Source organism: Mytilus californianus, unplaced genomic scaffold (assembly GCF_021869535.1).
Source record: "Mytilus californianus isolate M0D057914Y unplaced genomic scaffold, xbMytCali1.0.p SCAF_15, whole genome shotgun sequence".
NCBI classification, from domain to species: domain Eukaryota; kingdom Metazoa; phylum Mollusca; class Bivalvia; order Mytilida; family Mytilidae; genus Mytilus; species Mytilus californianus.
In genome coordinates, this window is record NW_026262637.1 from 21,899,786 (window position 1) to 21,907,911 (window position 8,126).

The 8,126-nt window shown below is 32.5% G+C and overlaps 1 long non-coding RNA gene across 1 annotated transcript; it reads left to right on the forward strand.

Annotated features, from left to right (window-relative positions):
- Nucleotides 1–1,273: 1,273 nt before the first annotated feature.
- On the forward strand, nucleotides 1,274–6,670 carry LOC127725667 (uncharacterized). The gene is made up of 3 exons (XR_007993096.1): nucleotides 1,274–1,849; nucleotides 4,260–4,442; nucleotides 5,461–6,670. It is a non-coding gene; the product is annotated as an uncharacterized LOC127725667 (long non-coding RNA).
- The last annotated feature ends 1,456 nt before the right edge of the window (nucleotides 6,671–8,126 follow it).

An 8,126-nucleotide genomic window follows, 5' to 3' on the forward strand; every position in this document is an offset into this window, starting at 1 on the left:
TCCCCTTTTCCCCGAATGTGACCTACCGAAATTAGACTTGTTACCGGGTTTGTACTGACATGAGTAACACGACGGATGCCACCTGGTTAGCACCTGAGATCACCCCCCCTTTTTGGTGGGGTTAGTGTTGCTGAGTCTTTTGTTTTCTATGTTGTGTTTTGTGTACTGTTATTTGTCTGTTGGTCTTTTTCTTTTTTTAGCCATACCAATGTCAGTTTATTTTATACTTGTGAGTTTGAATGTCCCTTTGGTATCTTTGGCCTCTCTTTTATGGGAAGCTTCAGTTCTTATACATCCTTGGATTCCAAATAATCGGTTTGCGCGTTCTTGATGAAGGTAAATCCAGAAGGCGCCTCGGAAGCATGAAATTTATAACTTGTTGTTTCAATTTTTTACTGGTGGACTATCAGTCACCGAGGGTATCATTAGCTCAGTAGTCAGTACTTAGGTACTAACATGATTTATAACAAACCTTTCTAAAATTGTCCGTTTATAAATAAATTTTGAAATTCTAAAGAAGCTAAGGTTTCAACTCCCTTAGGCAAAGTTGACCTTAGATGGATATGGCTAATTTTTAGGTCCATTTTTGGTCATATAGTTCTTCAACTGTTTCGGTTCTTACACATCCTTTGGCTTTCAAATATTCGGCTTTGAGCATTCTAGGTGAAGGTAAATGCAGAAAAGCGCTTCGGACGCATGAAATTTAAAACTTGTTGTTTTCATTTTTTTAGAGTTTCTTCAAAGCAGATTTACTAAATAATCAATATAAAAAAAAATTACACGAAATGTTTTTTTAACATCAAAACGTTTCTCAAATTGTTTCTTGTGAAATTAAATACTTTCAAAAAGTAATTAGCATTTTAGCTTTATTTCAAATTTAGTCATTCTGCATGCTGACTACAAACTTTTTTTATCGCTTTTTGGTTAAAATTGCATTGAATATGTTAACGTTCATTTAGTCCGAACTAGATTGAACCACATGTTCTACAGTCTGTTTAAGTTTTGAGACAAAAGAAGCTTGCTTGATTGATTGTTAGTGTGTTTACGCAACATCAGGACACAACTCATTTCCCGCAACAAGAGAAAATTATTATCAATAAAAGCTCTGAAAATCCTATCCTAAAACAATCTTATTGTCCACGAATGAAAAAAAAAACACTCTGAAAACAGATTCTAATCAAAGATAAGATAACTTATATAATGTCTTCTGGCTATTTTTGTCATTTGGTTACTGCATATGATTCCCCATAATTCCTTTTTTTCACACACACTCACACGCATGTAGCGAATAGATAGATATTGTTTAATACTAGTTTTTTAAGCAGTTTTATTCGATTGAATGAAAAATGATCAAAGGCCCGTTCTGTTTCACGTTGTATTAGGTTTTTGACCATTCTTCTAAAAATAGAACCGAAGAGTTCCGAATGAATGTAAACAAAACATTCAATTATTCCCATGGATTATTTATATTTGAAAAATGTGTTAAATATTGTCATTATTGCACCTTTTTTTCGTGTATGCTTTTCTGAAATAGTGAAACCTAAATGTTACTGGTACATTGGTGGCGATTATAAAGACAATATAGATCTTAAATCTGTATTGAAAGACAACAGTAATCAAACTTTTATTACTTACGACAAAAATAATTCAACACGATTTTATTACAACCCATGCTACATGCTCAACAATGTGAATCCATTTTGTAATACAAGTGCGTTGTGCAAGGAAGACTTACTGAATTCTAAATTCGAAAATATCGGTGATTTTTCTGATGTAAGAGTAGAAATATTAAGTAATGGTGACTACTACAGGATCGATTATAATGTGTTACAGACATCAGTGAAAAAAGGTATTGTATTTTAGAAGTAATTATACGTTTCCTGGATTAGTTTCAATAACTTCAATAAAGATGTCTCTAAACGGTTCAATTCTACTCTAATGTATGTCATCGTCGCAATGGTTTTGTGATACACATTTACAAATGTATACTGCAGCATTCCATGTGAGTGGGGGTGTCGTGGCTTCAACCAAACGAATTTAAAAACTGTTTTGCTGCTTCTCATCATGGCCAAGCACTCGGTATTTATGAGAAAGAGCAAACATTGGTAAAGTTACATGTCTTAAGTTTAAAATTTATAAATACAAAATAACAGATTCTTTGACCACTCGTTAAGTGATGTGAATAAACTCACAATAGATACCAGGATTGAAATTTTGTACGCCAGACGCGCGTTTGGTCTACAAAAGACACATCAGTGACGCTCGAGTCAGAAAAGTTAAAAAAAAAAAGGCCAAGTAAAGTATGAATGACCGGTTTTCTTTTGATCTGATGGCTTGCAGTGTTTTAAACTAAATCATGTTTTGGTCGTTTAGATTTGATGGCCCTTATCCGAACACTTCAAATTACTGAAAGTTTTGCACATGCAGGCATTCGATAATCCATTACCAATTACGATAGGAAAGAAAATGCACGATGATAGGGAGGAACAGTTACAATACATAGATCTACGAAGGCGTTTCCTTCTATGATACCTATAGCATTTCAAGTCATACGAATATCCAAAAAAGTATGAAAGGATACTAAAGTTCAGTCAAAGTCATAAGCCTAGATGAAGGACACACATCATGACCATCACATTCCAAAGCGAGAAAAAATGAAGCGAAAAAACAGTCCAAAAACACTAAATAGAAAAACTAAAGATTGAATATAAATACCAAAAACACCAAAAACGGAGGTGCATACATGTGAACTTGAATGGTCTGCTGTTATTTCGCCACAGTGAAAGTCGTGGTGTTACTCAGGCTAAAATGCAGTGAGAGTGGATTAAGGGATTTCTCATTTCTAAAATTAGATGACAAGCTAACACGGTCGGTCGCATCTATTTCATTGGACATTAGATAAAGGATACAACAGGTATAGTTAGGTTTGCTTCATTTGATTACTTATTAGCCGAACCGCATGGCGTACCAAACTATAAGCTTGGGGAGTTTATACATTTAGAGGTTGACAGTGAAGGTCGTGTGTGACATCAACGTCCATGGCCATTGCAAACATTTCATTTTTATGAAGCAACATTTCTGCCTTTTGGGCTTTTTCCTTTTTATTTTTGCCATGGCGTTATCAGTTTATTTTCGCCTTGTTAGTTTGAATATCCCTTTGGTATTATTTGCCTCTCTTGAATACGAAAAAATCTAATTAAAATACTTTAAATACTTGAAATGAAACTCATCAATGATTAATATTGAGATTTTCAATCGATTAAGAAGTAACAAATCAGAGGTAATAGCCTATAACGGAGGGAATCGCATGAACTCCAAAGCAGCAACACTGGGTGCGTTGACAGGGTAAGTGTCTCCCACTATACATTGCATGCATCACCATACGAATGCACACCCAGTCAAAATGTCCCAATCGGAAATAGGATACGATCCGTAAAATTACAGATGAAATGACGATAGGGTATCAAAAGATTTAAGACCGCGAAAACATATCGTTAGTGAGTTACTACACAGACACATCGTATCAGTCAACAAATTCCTGATGGTGAACGTAAAACCTATGTATTGTCGTTTTCATTCTTTCTTCCTCATAACTCTCTTGGATCAGTTTTTTGTCAATGGAGCACATCCCCGTTAATGAAGTCCGTTTAGTGTGAACATACTCGAGCTCAAAGTACTAATTAAGACACGAAAACGCCATACGACGGGACAGAGGGTATGTTACTGCTTCGAAATGGGAAGTTTACAAATGGAAAGTAGAAATCATACGGTTTGTCATTGATTCTTATTTGAAGTCGTCTTTTTGAGTAAATATCGAGGAAAAGATCGAAAAATGAAGTAGACCTTCTAGTTTTGTATTATCCTAAATTTCAAGTTCCGTGGGATATATGAGATTTAAGCACTCACTAGACTGTGGGTTATGGAGGAACATGACATCATCATTATATCTGAAAAAGAAATTAAAGCATAAGGAACAGTAGTTATAAAAAATAAAAATTGTAAAGTCTGTGATTAAAGATTTTTTAGTAAATCTTTAGAATTTTTAAAAACCACTAACCTGAAAAAAGAAATAAAAACGGCACATAATTTGGAAAAGCATGATCAAAATGTAATCGCTACAACAACAAGCTAGATAAGCCATTTGCGGTGGTTAGTTGAATACTGCCGTTAAAAAAAGAGAGAGAGGATGCATTCATTATAATTATATTATCAACACGTAATGTTAGCGCTACATTTTTATGTTCACGTATCTATTGCAGATAGTACAATAACTTTGAAATGTATGGACACTAATAAACCACAATTTCAATATAGAAGATCTGAACTACAAGACAAATACCTCTTTTCCATGGCATCAAAACGATTCTGCAGAAGTAAATTCAGCATTGGTACTATAATATGTGTTTCTTTTTTATCCATTGTACTCGTGTATCTAGTCGTAGGTGAGTATCAATATACATGATTCCAACAGTGATTATTGTTATAAAAATGTTAAATATTTGTATTCGTGTTAAGCTCGTCCAAGTTCTTTTTTGTGATTATTGCTTTGAGCAATACTTAGCTTTAACCAGGAAAAATTGGTACCATTAATGTTATTTTATGTTGCAAAAGAATGAAGTATTCAATTGGTAAAAACAGGACAGTGGTTAACTAAAGAAGACACGTGAAAAAAATCACAAGCAACATCTAAATGGACAGAACTAGGGTTATCGCATAGACATGCGAATTGTTAATTAACGGACTCCAGTTTATCAAATGAGTAAAGCTAAAATACAAATTCCTTTTAAAAAGAAGGAAAGTCATATCAAGTGTTTGAACGGAAATCATATTCTGACGAGTAGCCACCACTTCTGTGTTGACAACAAATATCATTGATATGGTCATATATATATATAACTCAACTATTAACAAAACTTTGAATTGTTCGAAATATTATGGATTTTCTACCCCAGGAATAAATAGCCTTCGCTGTATCTCGCAAAACCTTTCGGAATTCAGGGTCCTCAATGCTTGTCAACTTCGTACTTGATTTGGCCTTTTTTTTTAACCTTTTTGATTCGAGTGTATAACTGATGGATCTTTTGAAGATGAAACGTCTGGCGTATAAACCAAAAGCTTGGCATCTTTGATGAGGTTTTTTTTTTTGCAGCATCCGTCCATTAGCAGTCAGTTTGGTTCAATTTTGTAAAAATTAAAAAAAAAATTCGATCATGTATTATTGGCTTCACGTTAAAAATCTAACCTCACGTCTGCAACTTGTTTTTTTCTTAATACGATTTGTCTATGATCATCGATGCTTCGAGGAGGACCGAAATTCTAGAATGTGCCATCGACTTTATTGAGTTTTCTTAGAGCAGTGAAATGATAAAAATAAATATGAGAGGACAAGAGTTTGAAATTGTTGTATTACATTTTACACATTTAGAATATGAATATTTAATCGAATTTTCCTTTTTTCAGGTATTCTATACAAGAAAGCTGTATTAGGAGTCTCTGGTGTACAGCTTATACCAAATGTCACATTTTGGAAAACTTTGCCGGGTTTAATAAAAGACGGGTACTTGTTCTTTATAAGCCCATGTATTGGTAATAGAATCGAATATGATGCTTATGAGCGCATTTAGAATTAGGCATATGTTAGTTGTCACACTGTTAAAATATAATGGTAAATGACGGCATTGAACATTTGAAATCCAGTGTGCAATATTATATAATAAATAAGAAGATTACTTATGGTTAATCTACCTAACTATATAATTACTGAAATGATTCTTTATTTTAAAGTATAATGTGACATTTAATGATAATTACAATCCTTATAACATATTTTATAAATCCACTATATGTGTTCGATCAGAAATGATGAATCGTTATGGTGATTGAAATTAGTTTAACATGGACGAGACAGCAAAACTTTACATTTGTAAATATACAAATGGATTTAATATATTTACCAGCGGGTACCTGGTATTAAAAAAAACTGTTTAAATTTGGGACATGTATATGTCTTTCGTGTTCGATTAAATATAATTATTATTGTATGGAATTTTTATTGTCAATTTGTACATTGATATACTATTTTAGAAGACTCTTTATTATATTATTTTATCATATTTGGAATGTGCTTATTTATTTTCATGCTTTCAACTCTTTTTATTTATGAAAAATTAAAACGCAGCATTTATTATAACAACCTTTATTTGTTAATGTTATTATAATTTTATGATTTTTTCGTCAAATAAACTTATGTCTTTGTACAATGTTGTTGCTGTCATTATTGGCAATATGATAGTATTTCCCTATTGCCCTATGTAAGCTTTTGTAGTAGACCACTTTCACTGATATTTTGAGGCAATGGTTAGATTAGCAGATTAGAATGGTTTCCTTTAATTTACTAGCAGTCCACAAATTGAAATTCTTTCGTCTAATGTCATTTTCATCTTAATTTTATTTTTTTTATAATCATTTCAACGGAAATAACAGTTTTGCATAAAGCATTTGTAGTGATATAATTTCAAATCACATTGCACTTCAAACTATTTTGTTAATGATATACATTTTAACCATCTTGAATATATCGTAAATCCCATATTCATTGCATATTTATTTATGTAAACAAAACATTGGTAAACCATAGTTTTTGTAACAAAATAAAATACAGAAAAATAAATTCAGTTTTTTCCCTGAATATTCTTAAAAAGTAAAATAGCAAAATACCGAACTCCAAGGAAAATTCAAAACGGAAAGTCCTTTAACAAATTGCAAAATAAATCAAAAGCTCAAACACATCAAACGAATGGAAAACAAATGTCACATTCCTGACTTGGTACAGACATTTCCTTATGTAGAAAATTGTGGATTGAACCTGGTTTTATAGCTAGCTAAACCTCTCACTTGTATGACAGTCGCATAGAATTACACTTTATTGACAACAATGTGTGAGCAAAACAAACAGACACAATAGGTAAAACTGTCAAAAATTGGGGTACAGCGGTCAACATTGTGTTATAATCTTAATCACTATAAAAAAAATAACTATTTCAACAAAGAAAACCAAAATGGCAAATAGACACTCTATAGACAAAGACATAATTATGCAAATAGCAAGGACATGTGTATCAGAAATAGTCCCTTTTCCTGAATTTAATGTGGGTTGTTGTCCAAGTGAATGGTCAAACAACACTATCCATATAAGAATTTCATACATAATAATTGAGCTTTTTGTAGCATAAACTAATGACCCTTAAAACAAAAAAATATTAATATTACAAAATTAGTACTATTTTTGTCGCCGTTTTAACTCACTGGCTGACATGGGCTCTATAATTTCTGCTTAGCGAAACTGAGAAAAACTTTTTTGCAAGAACGACTGAACCAATTTGAATAGAACTTGACAAATATGTTCCTGTGAATGTCCTTGAGTGTTGTTATTTTGGTTCAAATCGGAAATTAAATATCGTTACTAGCGGAGGTTAAAGTTTACATTGTGGACATTACGTTGATTTCCTTTTCTTTTCAAGAACGGATGCAGTGAATTAAAAACATAACATGTAAAAATGTTTTGAGAAGGTAATCACCAAGTGTTGATAGTTTTGTCCTGATGAAAGTCCAAAATAGCTTCGAGTGAACAATTCAAAATGACTGCCATCTGAGGGTAACGTTTACATTAAAACCCTTCTGGAAAATACATTTTGCTTTCATTTTTTAAAGAACAGAAGAAGAGATATGAAAACAAACTGCACAGAAACATGCCTTAGAAGATAATAACCAAGTTTTTGGTCCCATGTGGCTTCAAATGGCCAATATATTTAGCTTAAGATCATGATATTGGTATGCTGCTTACAAAACAGCTACTGGGTTAAGGGGTATTTATTAATAGTAATTTTATAGTAACTTGTTGGTGGTTTCGTCTTTTGATGTCTGCATTGCCTATCTTCTCTATGAAGTGTATGGCCTATGTTAACCAAGTGTGACATAAAAATGTTTCAAACGAAATTTGTACAGAAACCTTAATTTTTTTCGATTCTACGAAACACGTGACTGCGAAAGGCAATGCTTGATTCTGACAATTTTAAAGTTTCTTTCCTAAAACAAGTAGACACTATATATTTCTGATCTTGTTAAAG